We start from the raw sequence: 20070 nt of genomic DNA, 5'->3' as shown, positions 1-20070 counted from the left end.
TAATCCAAATGCTGGAGATTCCAGCCCATATTTGAAGCAGAAATGCAAGTGTGTTCTCCATTAAGACAGAAGGCAGGAGTATCTCATTTAGGATGTTTTATCCTCTCTATTGTAACCTGCCTGTAATTTATGTTAGAGGCTACTCTGTGACTCTGCTGTCCCCACCTGTGCAGTCCCTGACACATCTCAGGGTAAAGTGAGATTATTGCTGAAAGCCAAGAGCAGTTAAGAGTGAATCAATACCAGGCACAACACGAAAGTGATTCAGTGATTGCCTTAAATAACCACGCACAGGTTTTGCCTTCTGTCATGACTAAAACATGCTGCCCATGCTGCTGAAACAGCGAGTCCCTTGGGGACAATGAAGTCACAGCAGCACCATTTCAGCTGTGCAGCCAGCTAGAGGCAATATAAGCACCCTCGTTTTCTGTGCCCTACTGTGACATGCAGGGGATTAAAATGTGAGTCATCTGCTGAAAAAATACTGATCCTGAGGCAGCAGGATGGCTCTTAAGAAAGCTCTTGAATTCTGTAAATATTAATTATAACAGTGGTGTAGAAAGCAGACACAACTGAAAGCAGTGAAACCTATGCAATTCCATCAGCACTTTAAACCTTTCAGATATCAACATTTCCATCTCTAGATTGCTCTCAAGCTTAAAACGCTTCAGTGGTTTTATAACCCAGGGCAGTGGAAAATTAATTTTTACCTTTCTGGGTTTGTCTTCATTTCTTGTGGTACTACTTCATGTGGTACTGCACCCCACAAAAGTGTTGTATTGAAATCCCAAGTTTTGTTTGTAGTGCTGTCTGAATGGTCATGCAAATAAATAATTGATTCCTGCTTTTCATGTAGCCCAGAGCAAGTTTAGAGGAAATAAATGTAACATGAGTTAGTCATCCTTAAATAATCTCAAAGCAGGGAGCCCTACATTAGCAGCAGGCTGATAATAAGCTGTGCAGTGCTATCTCCAGTGAAGCTTTGCTCATGACTTCAAATAAATTGATGAGCTGTCATTTATTTGCTTGTTTGCTTTTTCTCAGCGGGTGAATTTACTGTCTTCTTGCTGAAGTATCAATTATTCTTGTAGAATTGAATAGTACTGTTTTAGTATTACGCATGTAGAGGCTAACATGGTTTGAGACATGATAAAAATTAATAAGATACCTGTGATTGGTACTTTTTTTTTACTAGAGATAAATATTGTGTTACAGGAGCAGCAAAGAATGGGATTAAAAAGAATCAGCAGACCTGATCTAATTTTTTATTTTTGCAGGCTTCTGCTGTCGACCATCTGCAGCTGCTGTTGGTCAGGCATTGATCTGACCTCTGAGGGACAGAAATCCATCCTGTCCCCTGCCTGATCGTTCAGGGCTTTTTATCCTAGCATTTAAATTGGATTTTATTCAATTTTATTTAAATCCACTGTATCAACACTTCATGAACAGAAGCCCTCCCACTCTGCTCTGCAGCATCCCATTGTATACCAGCTTTTTATTCTTGTGTGTGTGCTATACATATTCATTCCCCTTAATCTTTCACGCTAATGTACATTTCCCTTTCCTATTCTTTTTCTCTTCTTGATTATCATTAAATACCTGGATGATACCTAAATGTCAGAAAAGCCCTGAGAAATGCCACATACTGGAGAAAAAGTCGTTTATGTTTAAAAAGCCCTGAGTACGGGAATATCTGCTTTCCAGACTAGGGGGCTGTTCTGGCCACCTCTGAAAAAGAAGATCTCTTGAGAGAAATAGATTTATGTTGCTGGTGGTGTTTTGATCTTGAACTTTGATATTGAAATTGGAGGTTCAGACATGAATCCTGTCTTCTCTCTAGTTCATCTCTGCCCTGACATGATAATGGGTCACTTGGAACAATCAGTTGGCTTCATTAATTATTAATCCTAACACATGGCAAAAGCAATCTGGAGATTCACTGGATGTGTGGGGGTCTGTTGGTGGAAATGTAAAGGGGGCAATTATCAGTCTGAAAATAAATGAGAGTGGCAAGTGCCAAAGAGGAGGGGGAATCAGGAGGCTTAGGTATAACTGGAAGAACTAAAATGTATTTTATTTTACAGTCAGATTTATATCTTAAATCACATTAAAGTGAAAATTCCTACAGCAGGGCATGTAGTTCACATGAGGATTGGGTTACTTGGCTGAGCTGTGGTCTATGCAAATATGCATTTATAAACCTTCACAAGAATTTTGATACTTGCTGAGTGCATAGGAAAAGCAGTAAGCTGTTCACTTTTAGGAACTGATACCCAGACAAACAAGAATATAACTCTCATCCATGCATTGTAGTAGCTTTCTTGGGCACTTATGCTGAGGGGAGAAAACAGAAGTGGTGAGACAGGGAATAAGAGCTGCTGTATAACATGAGTGCTATCTGAAGGTGACTTTTTTATCAACACAGGCCTAGGTAGCCTAATGAACAACAATACTTATTGGCACTGCAGAAAGGGAAATGTGTGAATTTGCCCCAAAGTGGGATGCAATGAGAGGGTTTTTTCCTATGGCCTCTACCTCTGTTTGCTGCAGCAGAACAGGAGCTCATGGTCTGCTGGTTTCAAAGCAGCTGAAAGAATCAAGGGCAGAAGCTCTCCATACATTTCCTTTTTGTCAATAACACACTGACGAGGTTTGTGCACAATAGCATCTCATTTGAATATCTTAAAGAACACTTCCTGGGAGAGTGGTGTGTTCCAAACCCCTGCCTGGTCTGTGCTGCATTGCTGAGGTGTGCTGCTCTCCTCTGGATGTTGTCTGGATTCAGCTTCCAGGTGAGCTCTCCTTCCCAACAGCTGCAGCCCCAGTGACAGTGGAGCCATCTGTGACAGCTCCAGATACCTCATCCCAGGTTTCTCCTGCATTATCCATCCCCAGTGGCAGTGGAAGGCAATGCTGGAAAGGTTAACAACTACCCCTCACCCCCAAATTGCTGAGGAGGGCAGGCAAACCACAAAGGGCTTTCTCCTGCTTAGGCTGCCACAGCTCATGCAGTGCCATGGATTAATGGAGCTCCAGACTGTCTGATGGAGTTTTTCCCACAGAGCAAAATATTAACCAAGTCAATTGATTGCATTTTCATTTCTTGAGGGAAGTGCAGCCCACACATCCCATTGTGTCTGAGCACAGACAGTCTGCTGAAGCAATACTGGGTTATCTCACGGGTGCTTTGTGCTACGTCTTGAGCTCTTGCCTCTGCTGTAAAAGGAAATGGAAATTCTTGATCACAAGACCTGTCTGACAAAGAAATAAATTCTTGTAAAGTCAGTGGCCCAAACTTAGGAAATTACAGTATCTGCTGCAGCAAAATGCTGTGATAAACCCCCATCCATCTGGAATGTTTCCATAATCCACTACAGATTGCCAATTAATTGCATACTTAGTTCTATGTAATAAGGACAGATAATAGGCTGTATTAGTCTAAGTCCCTCAGGGGCACTGGAAATACATCACAATATTCCTAAATAGTGTGTTTTTATTAAAGCAATGCCTGCAAGCTTCTGTCTGGTACTAGAAACCTATTGTGTGGGGAACTGTACATTTAATGAAAGGCCAGATTTACAGCACACACTCCTATTAAGTGAAGCACTTAATTGCTTACTTCAAGTACCAGCTCAAATGAACTGATCTCATCTATTTTCTAATTAAATGTGGGAAATTATAGTGTGGCTGGTTGGGACACAAGGTCTTTAAATCCTCTTCTAGAGCAGGAGGAACTGTAAATAGTCTCTTAGGCTGTTAAGATTAAAATGAGACTGGTATCACAGAAAGATCCTTTAAACAATGGTGTGTGAAATATTTAGGATTTTGCATGTATAAATAAATCACAGTTTTTTGTTTTTTTTTTTTTTTTTGCTCCCTTATGAAGAATCTTTTGTGGCCAGTTTGGATTTAGACTAAAATTCCTATTAATTAAACCAATTACATAATGGGAAGACATAACTTTTATAAAAACACATAGAATTCATTTTGTTTGGATGAATTGAGGTTTTCTGTGCTCCACTGAACATAATGTTCACGATGACCTTTTCCTGCTCACAGTAGTTTTAATATTTTACTGCAGTGTTTCTGGGAAGCAACTTGGTAAACAGCAATTGTTGTCCAGAGGATAAAAAATGGGAAAATTGGTTTGGAAATCAAATCAGATTATTAGGGTCTAAGGAAATGATGCAACTTTATTTTACCTCATTTATTGCTACACTTAGTTAATCTTGGATATCTGTGACAACCACAAGAGAGTTGTGAACTTTTTCAGTTTAAAATTTTCTGAACATTTTGTGTGTGTTGTGTAACTGGAACATTTTAGTACCCAAAATCCTACTGCGGGGCATAGCTCTGTCCCTCCATCTGACAATCACTAATATAGAACCAGAGATGGATGCAGAGTGTTCATTTTAACTGGAATTACCTCAGAAAAGTCTTAGATTGCTCTAGGATGCCTGAGAGGGCTCCCACTGAAATGCCTCTGCCTGTGACTGTTACCTGTCCCAAAATGTTTCATGGTTTTCATGTTGATTTTTAACACTGTTGCTCCTGTGTGAGAGTTTTTCAGAAAGCAGAAAGCACTTTTAGAACAGTTTGCTGCTATCAAGAACCATTTTGTCTTTGCTGTTTCCTTCCTTCCCCTGAGGTTGTCACACGACTGATGAAGCCAAAACGCGCTCATGAACCACTGCTTGTAAGAAGAGGCAGATTGAGGCTGGGCCTCCCTGCCTCCTCATGTATTATACATGTGAAAGTCATGGTAATTTTGTAGGATTTCACACTCTAAAAACAGCGCCCCTATGACCCAGTACTTCTGGGTCTTCCTTGTAGCAGGCACCACATAAATTAATCACTCAGCTCCACCTTCACTTTTGTGCCACAGAGTCAGTTTAGCCTAATTCCCAGGAGTGCCAGGCATGCATTGGCCAGCTCCAACAAGGGATATGTTATTTATTACCCCTGGAAGCATGAAGCACTCATGTCCACAGGGAGGGTCACCTTCCATCTAGCCTCCCACAGGCCCGTGTGCAACAGACATCACTACTTTAGAACAATTTAGCTTTTTTATGCATCTTGGGAGAAATTACTTCAGTAGAATACAAATAGATGGCTGTTTTCCTTTCTCTTAAATGCAAGGTTTGGGGTTTTTTTGCTGTTCTCAAGTGGGTTTTATATTATCAAACCAGGGAATCTTATTCCTGTAATCTAATCAAAGATGTTAGTATGAAGAACAGTGGTTATTAACCAAATAGAAATCTGCCACTGTCTCTTCTCAGTCCTGATAAGATCCTTTCCTTTTAGCTGAAATCCATCTGGGAAGCATCTGCATCACTAGCAGGCCCTTGCCTGCCTTGATAAAAGGTTGAGGAAATACTGATTAGAGCCATTTGATCTGGATTGGAATTAAAGTGCTAGAAACTCCCTCCCACAGTGAAAGATAGAACTATTGGTAATATGTAACAGATCCCAGGAAGCTTCTTACACCTTCAAGTACAAGGGGAAGGCTTCCCGAATCTAAAATCCGAATTTTACGACAGAATTCCGCCACAATTTCTCTGTGATCGAGATAACTTTTTTCTAGTTAGTATTTTATTTTTTTTAATTAACGAAAACTTTTCTGTTTTGGTGCCCTGACTGAGCCATAATAAGAGCTGACAAACCTTTTGTGTGTGTTTGTGTGTAGATCTGCTATGTATTTAACAAACAGCACTCTTCTCCCCCCACCTCTGCAAACACACTCTTGTAAATCTGAATCAAAACCCATTCAGGACATTTCATCTTAAGTGGTTTCATCTTACTGTAATTATCAAGTCATGTGAGGAGTAGCAAAACAATTGTCTGCACAACAATGGAGATGAAATAAAGATAGCCTCTAATTAATTCCATCCAGGTTATAATTAATTTTGACTGAGTTGCTCAGGACAATATCCTTAAGTCTCACAGGCTGCTCTAAAGAGGGCTGATCACCAGCTGCTGCTCTTTGATTTTCAAAGCAGATGGGGCTATTTCCAGCTATTGCTTAAAAGGAAATAATGAGGAGGGGGAGTGATTGATTGGCTTTGAAGGGGCCTTGGGGTGAGACTGCTGAAGGAAATGTTCTGCCAGAAAACTCGTCCCTGATAAGGGCTTTTAAGGATTTTAGACACGTTTTGGTTTAATTTATCCTTAATTTTGTAAGAGACACTTTTTGCTTTATTCGAAAAAAGTATGATCAGCGATGGGATGCTATGTCAGTAAATACTTCATTATATGTTACATACTGAGTCTGCTTTGGGTCACAGTGTTGATAAACATGATGAAGGATACAAATATGAATGTTTCTTGTCCTTGCTACTTTGTAGAAACAAAAGATGAAAATATCTGTTTAGATTGTTACTCTAGTTCTGTCTGTCAATGGAGAATTGTTCCCTACCTCACTGTATAAGAAGCTTTGGTAAATAATGCATTAAAATTAATTTGAGAAATTCTGCCACTTCCTTTGTTTGCTGGCAAACTGCAAAATTCTCAGATGGATTTGTTGTTAGAAGTTATTCATAATTTCTGGAATAAATAAATCCTGATTTGCTGGTAAACTGCACTAATTAGGAGCAATAGATGTATAAATTACCAGTGTGGCAGCTTCTGAAACACCACAGTATTTAGGGTTTCTGACTGGAGACCATCTAGAACTACCTAACACCTGGCGTGGGCTCAGTTCTAAATGCAAAGGTGAAAATAAAGGTTGGAAGCCAACTTCGTCTGCCTATCTCTAGTAAAACACTTGTGTAAAAAGGGAACAGGTCCGTGACAACTTCAGAGCTAAAATTTTCAAAGCCAAGAACCACCACCTGTAATTTTTAGTGGGGAGGCAAAAGTCAAAATGTTTTTCACATTATGCGGTTCAATAGGAATAAGTAGGAAGGTTGGTGATTTCAATGCTAAGTAATGGTGTACTGAATGTGTTTTCTAGGAATTTTGTGTTCAGTCTGTATTTTCCTGTACTAAATTTTCTGCTTCCTATCCTTTTGTTTTGCTGCATTTTCATTGCTGTAGTGTACACATCATCCTAATTCCTTGTAAAGCACAGTGCCATGTGCTTTACAAGGTGAAAACCCCACAGAAAGCAGTGTTTAAAGTCTTACATGAAAGTCCTGTTAATATGTGAGAAAAGAAATTAGATGAGCAATTTCTGTCTAATACTGGGGTTTGAAACTGGTACAAAATACGTTCACCAATAATCATTTTACAGTGAATATGTGGCTCAGTCTAAACCAGTTCTTGTTTCCTGTTTAGTCTGAGGGAGATAAGTCACAGCTATGTTTTTGGGAAAGCACTGGTGGGGTGCAAACACTGCCTGTGTTATCTGTTTGTGTTACCTTGAATGTGACAGCAGCTGAATCTATTTTATGCTCTTTTTTTTGTCCTTTCATCCTCCTATTTGCCCTACAGTTAATTTTCTGAAGCCAGTGGTACATTATAATGCTTTAATCTGCCTTTTCCACAATAGAAGCCACACAGTTGCACATAATAGCTCTTGCATTGAGCCCAATAATCATGCTCCAATTGTAAATTCTCTTTATTTTCCCCTTTAACACAGATGTCCTTAAACTCCTTGGTTTTCCCAAGTGTATTTTAGTAATTGTAGGCATGTAAAGGTACAGCTTGTCCCTGGCTATGTGGCTTCACTTACTCAGTGTCATTGCTGATTTTTGTAGTGAAGAAGTATGGCCCATCTCTTCTAGAAAGCTGTTGTAATCCAGATGAATATATGTCTATGTTTTGAAATAAATGAAGACTGCAAGTAAGTTTTTTCCCCACGTCAGTTCTGCCCTCAGTTTTATCAAAGGAATTTCTTATACAGCAAAGTGGATCAGGGAACTGATCAGCTTAAAAATCACCTGATATTTAAAGCCAGATCAGGCTCCTGACAGGTTCACATCGTGGCCTCCTGGGTACCTATGAGGAAGAAAAGGGTGATACCACCCTGAGCTGGTGATGTGATATGAAGTCTTTAACCATGTAAATCCATTCTGAGGGTCATGCTTGTGACGTTGGCTGGGATCTCTGTCCTGCCCAGGGAAAAAATCTTGCAGCTCTTCTGAAATCTGTGCTAACTGCTGAGCAAGAGGCCAGTCACCCAAAGAGGGAGCGCAGCCCTGAGGTCAGTCTAGAAAAGGCTGTTTGGTAGGAAGGTGCAGTGCTGTTTAAAGAAACAATTTTTGTTTGGGAAGAGAGTACATGTAAAATGTTCACCGTCCTTATTCCCATCGAGCTTCTTGTTCTTCTGGGCTGTGACCTGATTTGCAATGCCAATGCTGGGAGTGGGGTGTGGGAGCATCTCTGCTCAGGAGTGGATGGTGTGAATTTATTGTGGGATGGCTTTTGCTCTAAGTTTGGTAAGGAACTCTCAGTCTGGGGTGTGGCACTGGGATGCTCATTGAGGGCTGGACTCAATGGGTTATGGATCCAGCTTGGCATTTCTTTGGTACTGCTCACACAGAATTGCTCCCTCAAAGGAAGGATCTTGAAAGGTGATAAACTGCTGGTATGAGGGCAATGATCCCCTTCTGCAGTGCTTTGACACCAGTTTCTGCACCAAATAAATTCTTTTTTGATCCAATAAGACAAAATTTTATTCTCATGTCTCTGTACAATATCTGCTCCTTTTTAAGATCTAATGTGAACTACTTTTGCTTGTTCTGTGTATTAGAACCACAAAAATGTAGATATAATTCTGGCCAAAATTTCCAACTTTTCTTCTCCTTTCTAGACCTTGAACTATTCACAGCTGGTGGTGGAGCGTGGCCTCCAGAGCTTTAGAATTAAGTTATTGTGGGGAGAGATCCAACAAACTTCACTTTTAAGTTGGTCTCCATCACAAAAGGCACGGATTCAGATGTGGGAATGGCTTGCTGTGGGATATTGATGAACTCCCTCTGTCACCCAGCTGCTTGTCCTGCTTCTGCCTCGGGAGGTCTCACAGAAACTCTGGTTTTGACCACAAGGCTTCTTAGGGGAATAGTAGTAATTAATAAGAAATAATAATAATAAGCTTTACTTTCTAGTCCTATCAAGATCAATTTTAAGGACTCAGGCTAGAATCCTCCAAGGTGATCTTAGTGTGGCTAATTATGAGAGATGATTAACCTTCTGACTTCTTATTTTGGGGGAGTGTGGGGTGTTTAAGGGGAAGCTGAGGCACAGCAAAGTGACCAAGTTTGCTTGAAATGTTGTAGCCAGGAGGAACAGACCAACAGAACTGGGCAATAGAATCAAGTCTCTGAATATCTTGCTTAGCTCTTCTTTTTTCACCTTTTTTTGTTTATGGACACTTGATTAGTAAATTTAGCAAGACAATGGGCTTGCTTTCCTTAGTTCCCTACTCATTCCCTTTGGAGGAATCTACAGAGCTCTAGTGCTTTATGCTCTGCAGTTTAAAAATGCACCAGGAAGTCTCATATCCTGTTCTCTGACTTTCTTCAACTTTCCTTTGAACTGTAACTCAGAAATAATTACAACAGAAATAAACCATGTGTGTTTCTAGATATATTTTAGTACCAATGGGAGTTTCAAAATTACTGGCTATGGAAGTGGCCTGATTGCAGTTGATTCTTCTCTAGTGAAGATCTTGACCAGCTTGTAAGTTTACCATCTTTTCCTGATGTATTGATGAGAGATGCAGAATCAAATGCAGGCAAAGATGGATCTTTGTCTTTTCCCTGTGAATAATTTTTCACACAGTTTCCAATTAGGCTCAAAAAGGAACTTAGGCTGATCTCGAGAGAGAAATGCAGAAAGGGGAAGCAGACAGCCCACACCCTGTTTCCACACATCTCCTGTTCGTGCTTACTCTGCCCTTTGCAATCAGCGTGTCAGTGTTGGTCAGTTCCTTCTTGGACACAGAAAATGATACCAGGATGGTGTTCCAAGTTGCAGACACTGAAACCAAAGGCCTTTTTATGGTGTCTCAGTTCTGTCTCCTTTGTCCACTTGATACAGGTTTTTCCAATATAAGAAGCTTACTTAACCCAGGGTTTAAGGCTATTTTTATCCAGCATGAAATGTGCATGGCAAGAAAGCCTGTGGAGATAGAGGACAACACTGTTTGTTTTTCTTCAAGGTCTCGTTTATGCTTGGGAAAGGTATATTTTCTGGAAACCTTAGATAATATTCAGATAGCCTGCATGCTGATATTGTTTGGGTCAACTCTTTGAGGGGCAAAGCAGCAGAATAATTTGCAAAATCCCACTGGTTCAGTAATTCAAATGAACTGTAATGTCATTGCTTTAGATGGCCCTGATTTCTACAGAGATTCTGGATCCTTGTCTCTGAGATCTTACTGAATCCTGTCAAATACATGTGGAAATTTCTCCTTCCCTGACCACTGCTCCTGCACTGTTTGCAGTAATAAATAAGGGCCCTCCTGTGTTCACCTCACATTAGCCACTAAAATTGCCACTATTTCATCATCTGTTCAAGTGGAGGATCTTTCTAAAACACAGCTCCTTAGCACAGCTTGGGGGTCAGCACAACCCTTCGTGCTGCTGCTCCCCAGCATCTCTTGAAGGTGTTTCTGTAGGTGCCAGCTGGTGGGGTTAAGGTTCCAGAATTTAAAATACTGCTGCAGAGATGACAGGTAGGATTCCCCAGGCTTTCCCAGAGCAGCCGTGTCACTGTTACAGGACAGTTTCACTCCACCTTAAATACAGAAGCAAGTCAGTAACCATTGTGAGCTTTTAATCGCTCCAATTACCCTGCTTTCCCCATCCTGACAGCTGGCATGCACAGGAGTCCCTTGTTAAGGCTTGTATGAGAGGTGGATTCTTTTTTTTTCAGTCAAGTACATGACCACAGCACCGAGCACAGCCCCAATAACACCCAGCAATTTGCTCAGCTGGAGTTTTCTGTTTTTTCACAGCAGATGCTTAATGCAGAAACCACTAAAATGTGTAAGATCACTGCCCTTCTAGAGGATGCAGCAACACAGAGCAAACTGAATCCTGGGGGTTATTCAAAAAAAAAAAAATTTTTAAAAATAATGATACCAGAGTCATCATTAAACAAGATCTTGGCTTAAAAATCTATGCTTGTAAGTGGAGGTTTAGCAGCTATTTGGCTTTTGAGTCAAAAGTGAGTAAACTCTAAGGTACCAGAATAGAAATGGAAGTATATAGAAGAAAACATACCCTGCCATCCACAAAAGCCGTAGAAGCCCTATTGTCATGGAATATTCTGAGCTGGAAGGGACCCACAAGGATCATGGCTCCAGCCCTTAAGGACTCAGTTTTGCTCTCTTGCAGCCTCTCCTGAATGGCCACTCTATGCTGACTTGTCAAGCAAGATTATGATGGAGTTCTTTGGCTAATGGAGGTGAACTCTGTCCTCTTTCTCTCATCATGAAAAGTCCTGCCATGTTCACTGAGAGAAAACCTTCCCAAATACTTGATGAGCAAAGAGACAAAATCTACTCCTGGCTGCACTGAGTTCTCCCAGCAATCATAACTTGCCTCTTTAACACCTAAACCCCACAAGAAGATCCTGTTGCTCTTACACAAACTGAGCGCCAAAGCCTGAAGGAGGGCTGTGGATTTCACCCTCTGGGAGGCCTGTCATGGCTTGGGATGGGTCAAAGATGCAGTAACTTGCCAAAGAGCAGAGCTGGGCATGTGTTTTTGTCTTAGCAGCAATGCCAGCTCATGCAGCTCTCTAATCGACCATCCAGCTCCTGAACTGTGGAACTGGTTAGGCTGACAATTTGCTTTGTAAAAAAATGTGGTGTGTTTTTAGATTCCTTGGTGGTTTTTCCCCCATATATCCTGTTCCTTTATTTCACTTGGCTTGTCCAAACAGTCAGACAGATACTTCTGGCACAGTAAAAGAGATGGTTCTGGATCATGCTTAGTAGTTGGTTCTTGGAGCTATGGTTACACAAGATCTTACACATACTGCAATGTCACCAAATTCCCAGGTGTTCTTCAGGAATGTGTTCTCTGGACACCTCTCCAAAAACCATTGAGTTGAGAACCCCCACTTCAAACACACTGTCTGAACTGGATGCAAAAAACCCTATTTAAAAGGAAACAGTTGAATTCGTTTGCCAACCTGGCCCATTAACAGAAACTAATTTATGCTCCAAAAGCCACTGCACTGCAAAGTTCTCCGATGGTTTAACAGACAGCTGCTTCTCCTCTGTGCTGAGCTGGAACTGTGGCTGCTGATGCCTTCTCCAGTGATCAGAAAGGCTGGCAAAAGTGCTGGCTCCAGCTGCCATACAAATAACAGTGAAACCAGGAGCCAAGAAATGTGAGCACAACACAAATGTCCTGGAGGCAGCTGTAACATGGCTGGGGTTTTACACCCACCTCCCATGCCCTCCTTCTCCCTGCTGTAACAGTTTGCTTGAAAGCTGCAGGATAAAAGTTGCTATGGGGTCTTTTGACGGGCTTTCTTTTGACTCCACAGCAACTGCCTGCAGGGTTATGTGCTCACCCTACATCTGTCCCTGGAGGAGCTCGAGGTCCTCTTTGGGATTCCAGCTGTGCTTCAGTGAGCAAGTGGGTGCAGGTTCTCAGCTGCTTGCAGAATAACCTTGATGTGTTGTGGGGAAGGAGGGAAAATTCAGTATTTTCCCTCTTCAGCCACGATTCAGTCCTGTTGTCCAAAGTAACTTCAAAGTCTACTTGGTTTAGCTGTGTTAGGGTCTAGATCCCACATTTGCTGTACCTTCAATCTCCCCAGCCAGACCACTCCATGCCTTTGCCCAGCAGCCTCTGTCCCTCTCCAAAGTCAGAAGGTACCTTAGTCTTGGGAACAGGCTTTGAAACGAGAATTTGTTTTCAAAAGACACTTTTTAGTTATACTAAATTAAAATTTGCCTTTTAATTGTACTAATCCTTCCCCAAAGTTGGTGGTGAGGCACTTGCTCAGTGATGTTTCAGCAGACGGAGGTGCCCAGGCAGCTCAGCAGAGCTGATTGCAGTGTGTGCAGGGAGGGCACAAACACTGCCCACTTGCAGGTGCCTTCAGCTCTACCTTTGTTCAGACAGGCTCAGGATTGCTATGGCAACCTCAGTCACAAACTGCAAAGGATTCATGCTGAAACCCCAAAAGGCTCACGCTTTAAGGGCTTTTCTCCCTTTCTCTCCCTCTTTCTTATTTTCTCCATCACAGAAATCAGTTCTGAGCAGATGGGCCTACATGAGCTTTATCATTGACCCTTTGTGTACTGGGAGCCCTTTGTTCCCTGATTTCTGAGCCTAAGCAAACGCAGCTGCTGTTGGAGTCAGTGGGAATATCAGGTGTTTGTTTTCCAGTGACTCAGAGCAGCAGGATCCTTGCAATGAAACCACGAGGTCTGGTGGCTCTTGTCAGCTCCAGAACACCCCAGTGGGGTGAGGTCTGTAACTGCTGGTCTTGCATTGCTCTGCCTGGAAAAACTCTCCCTTACTGCAGCCAGAGAAGCTTTGGTGCGTTTTCTGTGTGCCAAAATTTCAGGGCCCTGGGAGAAGAGCTCTGTTAAATCCTATAGGAGAAGTGTAGGGGAGTCTCATCTATTCCCTGTACTGCTCTGAAAGGTCACTAATTTGGTTGCAGAAGCAAGTACTAATTAGCTGTGTGCACACCTCCAGCCTCAGCTGAGAAGAGCTCTGTGAGCTTTTGTGGATGGGGATTTATTTGGCTGCTTCTCGGGCTGGTTTTGTCTCTTTGGCTGCTTGCTTGGGTCTTTCTTGGGTATCTATTTATAGTAGCATAAAGGGACCTTTATTTTTTTCTGTCCTTGTCCTACTTATGCTCATAACGTGTACACAAAGCTCTGTCCATCAGATGAACTTTGTGATGAACAGGAGGGGATCTGTGGAATTCCTTGGTGTGCCCACAATGAAGCAGAGTAGCTCCGGGGATCTCTCATTATATTTCATTCTCTAGATGCTGAATGCATTTCAGGCCCCTCTGACTCTCCCAAACTGAAATGTGCAAAGCAATTCTGCTCCACCCACTGACCTTCATGTCCTTGCCCCAGGTGGAGCAGGAGCTCCTACAGAGCTGATATTTTCTCTGCTTCTGAGGAAAAATTTCTTCATTTGCTCTGAGTCACACTGGATGTTATCTGTGGCTCTGTGGTTATGCAATTCATGATCCTGCTCTCTGCCTACAATTTGCCACAGGATTATCAGAAAGCAGAAGCTGGAGGACCTTTATAGGTGTGAACACAAATTCCTCTGATTTATCTTGACTTATTCTGACCATTTGCTGAAACAAGTCCCTCTAAATCCAGCTAAGATTTTTCACAAACCAATGTGGTGTGCACAACTTAGAGCAACACATTTGTACTTGCATGTTTTGGCTGAAAGGGGAATGAGCTCTGTGGCTGGGGGGAGTTCCTGGATCACAGCACCTGAAATGGGAAATAGAGAAAATTGAACCAAAAAGACCCTTTCAGTTCTCTAAAGAACATCTCAGTGAGCTCTCACACAAATCTGGCTTTAATTGCCTCTTACTTGATGTAATGAAGAGACATATCGTTTTTTTTAAATTTTATTTTTAAGAAGCAGTAGATGAACATGGCCAAAAGTGAATAGGAACAATGTGAGGAATTGCTAAATGCTAAAAGAAAGTAAAAGCACTGTGAGGGGTTATATTATTGCCTGAGCTTTAAGGACAGAAGGTGCAGTATTTGATCAGAGTCTTACATGATTGAGCTTTATGAGTGCATTTGTTGAAGAGTGAGGTTGGTTCAGCAGTGCCCTTGGTGCCCACTGTGGGAAGAGCTCCTGTTTGCTTTGATCCCAGGTCTGATAGCAGCAGCTGCAGCCTCTCCAGAGACGGTTGTGGCACAGAATAAACTGCAGTGGGTCTGAAATGGCTGGTGCAGCATGAAGGCTCTCCCACAGAAATAGTTCACGAGTGATTACCCCCTCTCTGTATCCAACAGACAACACAGCAAATGTTCTCAGAGCACAGCAATCCAGCGATCATTACAGTATCAATCCTATCTCTTCTGAATGGAAATGCACGAGAGAACTGTATGTACAAACCCCAAAAATATTTCCTGGGCACAAAGCCAAGGCAGAATAATTTAACTACATTGAAGTGCTTCATGTTTGGGGGAGTTTTTTTTCATGCCAGCACATGAAAATCAACATTTTCTCAAGGAAAGCAGAGGTTTTGTAGAAGCAGTGGTGGCAGAATACTTTTTCATTGAATTTTGACCCATTTTCCTATGGCATGCTGTTCAAAACTCAGGGACGCATGCAAATTAGGGGCAAAAGTCTAATTGGCACATGCATTTGCCATGACTGGAAGAACAGAATGAAAGTGATTTGGTGTTAGGGGATTAATAATACGCTGGCTCTGAACAGAAGGGGAGTGTGAGGGGGTGGGAGGTGGTTCCAGTTCCATGATTCCTGCCAATGTCAACCCTGGCATATATAATTAGCCTATTTGATTAACATCACAGAATAAAAATATGAGTAGGGGAGCTATTCTACTCTGGCAGCCCCAGGCTGAGGAGCTGGAAGGTGCATACAGAGATGCTGAGGGTGGGCAGCAAAACCTTGTGGTTAGAACAGCTGGTAATGAACTTGTGCTCACTGGAGGCTTAGCACGGCTTCCCTTTTCCTTGCTTATGGCAAAGCTCCAGTCACAGCCTCCTTCCTGAAGTCGTGGTCTCTCTCAGAACCTTGTACAGTCCTGTCCATGACTGCTCTGCTTTTCAGTGTGCTGTGGAGCCATGGGTATGTTCTCCCTCAGCCCTTGTGTGGAGCACCAGAGCCCTCCAGAATAAAGAACTGCAGCAGCTCCTGCTGAATATCACAATTCACACAGACAAAGGAGGGAGCATTAGCTGCTCTTTTTTTTTCTGCTCACAAGCAAAATAACCAAAGGAATCCATCCTTCCCCAGAACGTGGAAGCAGGAATAAGTAGCTGTAGAATCCCCCAGGGCAGAGTTCTGATAACAAATCCATGCAGTTTAGTTCTCCCTCATGGAAAATAAAGGAATATAAGAACTCATTATTACCCGTGCCCCAAGCAGAAGCTTAGCAGCTCACAGTAGTGACAGCTCAGATTATTGGTGTATTTATAATAAAGTCTTTTAAGTCTGCCACAGGGAAGGATTTGTGAGTCAGCAAAGACAGCAAATAGGTCTGCAAGGGACAGGCCAGCACAGAACAGAAAACTGTCAGGAATTACTCAACCTTGAACATGCCCCAGTCTGCCTCTGTTTCCTTTGGCAATAACTATTGTTCTGGGAACGAGAGATTTATTTTTAATTTCTCTGGAAGCGAAGTGCAGGGAAGGCAGTGAGAGGTGTTGGCTCATGACAGATTGTGATGGAGCAGGTCAGGCCGCCCGAGCTGGCACCAGCACAGAGGTGAGCTCTGCCCGGGAAATACACTGTGCTGCACAGGTGCATTTTGCAGTAGGTTTGGGGGAACTGATTGCCTTTCTAATAGGTTTACAGCTGGAGATACCAATTTAGGGCTCATAGGAAGGAGAGTCCTTAATCCTGTTCAGTCTGGAGGTTCCTTGCAGGGCTGAGACCGCAAAGAACCCAAAAATAAAACACAAGAGATGACCAACTGCCAGTGTTTTAACATTTAGTACTTTTTTTTTATAATTTATATAATGCAGAAGACCTTGATGATGTGTAATTGTTTTGCATTGATACTTTAGAAAAAAATAGGTCACACTTACTGTTGTGACTGGCCAGGAAGCAGCAGCTGAATGCCATGGCATAAAGGGGAGATTTTAATGAAATGGATGCACAACTCGTACCAAAAGTTGGTTGGAATGGAACACTAATTCACATTAGGCGCTTCCAAAGCCTTGCTAAACACAGCTCCTAATCACTCACTGATGGTGCCATTCTGCTTTTTATAGCAGTAGTAATCCAGGTAACCTGGACAAACTCCAACTTGGATAATTATGTTCTCCTGACCTACATTCTCCTTGGTGTTTCAAATGGATGCTGTTCTTGGGCTGATATCCTTAGCAAGCAATTGCTGCTTTGTGCACTCTGAAGGCCTTCTGTGTTTCACCTGAGTGAGCTGTGTCTCACTGGACACACAGCCTGTCCGAGGCAGGTTGTGAGAGGTTTGTACACTTTGAAAGCCCTTGGTAGCAGTAAAGAGGGAGAGGATTTAGTATATTTCATTTACAATTTACAGCATCTATTTAAAAATATTTGTGTTGATATATATCAGATGTAGTAATTAAACCAGCTATTTTGGCATTCATACACACTCTGGGATGTGGGCATTGGAGGCACTTTAATAGGCAGTCCTAGAAATTCAGCTTTCCTTGGCATTTATCACTGGCTTCAAGGAATGAATGCTCATAATTCTGCCAAACACTCAGTAATGAGGATTTCAGCTGAGCATTTCCAGCTTGTTCCTCCCAGTTCCAGCTGGTCAGCCAGTACCTGAAGCATATCAGTGGTTCCTGGAACCACACCAGGAAGGCTCAGCACACACCGATATACAGAGCACAGACTGAAGAACCCCTTCAGATAAACCCTCTGGAGTTTTTTTGAGGGGGAAAGCAGCAGGTGGGTTTTTTGTTGTTGGTTGAAGGTTTTTTTTAATGAAGACTCAAATATGAGGCAACAGCCTAAGGAAACTGTAAGGCAGATCTAGTGGATCCCCCTGGGGACATCAGCTGAGTCAACATTAACTAAATTTACATGACTTTCTTCTACATCTTGATTTCAGTCTGCTCTGAGTGTGAGATGGTTCCCTTCCCTGTTGTGTCACCTATCTGGTTTGTGTTCTTATCAAAATCATTTTACTCATCCTTCAGCTGGTGCTTGGGCTTTATCTGGCTCTTTCACCAGCTGTCATTTATCACATTTTTCATATGATCTGAGCTCCTGGGACATTCCTAGACAGGCTCCCTTCACCAGTTAGGAAAGAGCTGGAAATCAGCAAAGCTGGACCAACATTTCGGGAAACAAAGAAATGAGTGTAGGAAGGGTTCAGAAGGGAAACAGCGGCCAAAACCCCAGATTTGAAGAAGGATGGGACAGGAAGTGGGAGGGTGGCTGGAAGGAAGAGCAAAGCTGCTGCTGTTAGAGGATGTGTCAGCAGAGCATGAAGAAGCGGGAAGTGGAAAGGTGGAGTGTCAGTGGGTAAAAGAAATGAGTAGAGGATGAAGCCACGAGTAGAAAGGACACGGCCTGGGACTGGGAACAGGAAACAGCACAAAGCTGCTGCCCAGAGGAAACAGGCAAAATTCCAGTGTCATCAGCACCCCAGCCATGCTGACCTGCCCACTCTGCCTCCTCTCAGTGTCCCAGCTACAGTGAGCTGCAGCCATTCACAGTGGAACCCCCCTGGTTTACACCAGGGCACAGCCACGGAGCCGTGGCATTTTCACTGTGCAGTAAAATCCACTAATTGTATATGTTTGACTATGTAAGTCCTGTTCTTTGCTTTCACACAGGCACAGCTGCTGTTTTAAGCAGTCAAACAAATTGAGATGCACAGAACGGGCCAGATCATTCCCCAATGCATTAAACATGGATGAACTTGACCTAAAATCTTTTAAAATTGCATTAACTTCCCTCTGTTGCTAGCAAAAACGTGAATTACAAATGCTGGAGCCAGCTGAGGCCACCAATTCCTTGAAACAAGGACATTGTACACTTAAAACTCTTTGGGATAAGCACAAGAATGATTGCAGTCTTTAGCTCAGTAGCTTGAATAAAGCACTCCTGGGATTTTGGGGAGGACTTGGTGTTACTGTGCTGTGTTGCTGCAGCCACTCTGTGAGTGCCTGAACCCAGAGCAGAGCCCACTGTGATATTTTTCCAGAGGTGTTACGAGAATTAAGGAGAGATTATAACATCACTTTTGACTGGCTTCCCGAATAGTTTCATTAATTGTTTCAGGGTGTGAGTAAATTAAGCAGATTAACTAGGGATTTTTTAATTTCCTTGTATTTCAGTGGAAAGAAAAGTAGGAAACCCCCTTGCAAATTAATCTGCCATGAACTCAGTGTTTCTTACCATAATCATTTTTTGCTTCTTTTCACTTTTTTCTTTGGGTTACTTTCATGTTTCTGTCTTGGGAAATTTTTAGAGGTAGAAGACTCCTGATCTGCCAGGATTCATGTTATGCTGAGCCCCTTTTTCTGTGTTAGCACAGACTGGAAATGACCTAGGCAGCCTGGGATAGGCAACAGTTTCTGAGAGGAACTGAGAAAGAGGAGAGGGACATGGATACTGAAGCAAACAATCACAACACGGTCAAAAGGCCAGTGTGGCAGCCGCCCTTGAGTGTGGGATAGGAGAACTTTTGTCCATCTGTATCATTGCTTTAATCTGTGATTTTAGCATCACCCTCTCCTTCCACCTCTGCACTCTGAAATGAATGTGAAATACCACCCTTGCATCAGGAAAAAGAGCTGAAGTGCTGAGGAGCTGAGATATCTCCAGATCAAAACCTTCTCCTTGGGGCCAGATCTAGAGACTACAGAAGTCCAGACGAGTCTCATGAATTCCAAAAAGATCCAGTAAAAACTCAAATATGAATATGACAAGCTGGGGGAAAAGGCACCCTGCCTTTGAATAGTGCCAGGAAGGAATCATCATTCAGAGAAAGAAAATCTACACCTTCTCCTTAGATCCATGCCTGAGACACAGTGGGCATGTGAAAGAGAAAGGACACACAGCTCTAGTACACACTGCAAAAACAATTCTTCCCCTGCCCACAAAAGGCATTTTCGCTGGAGGGAATATTTCTCTCCCATTCATTGTTTTCCCACCAATAAAAACCTGGTTAGTTTTTAGGATTTTTGGCAGTCTAGCTCGAAAACTGAAATCTGAAATGAGACAATTCCAATTTTTTTTTTTTCCACATCTTCTGGTCTTTCGTGTCAGAAGTCCATAAAATCCCCAGATGTTGGAGTTCATACAGAAGATACAGGTATTTGCTGTGCCGTGCAAGAAGCAGTGAGCAAATACAGTGAGTTACCATAGAGACAGCACATTAACAGAACTCTTTTCCTTATTCCTACCAATGATGGAGAATTAAAGCCAACACCTTTCCCGTTCTTTCCCCTTTTGTTGCACACAGATAAGGTGCTGA

Source organism: Corvus moneduloides, chromosome 12 (assembly GCF_009650955.1).
Source record: "Corvus moneduloides isolate bCorMon1 chromosome 12, bCorMon1.pri, whole genome shotgun sequence".
In the NCBI taxonomy this organism is placed as follows: domain Eukaryota; kingdom Metazoa; phylum Chordata; class Aves; order Passeriformes; family Corvidae; genus Corvus; species Corvus moneduloides.
This window is presented reverse-complemented; position numbering follows the sequence as displayed.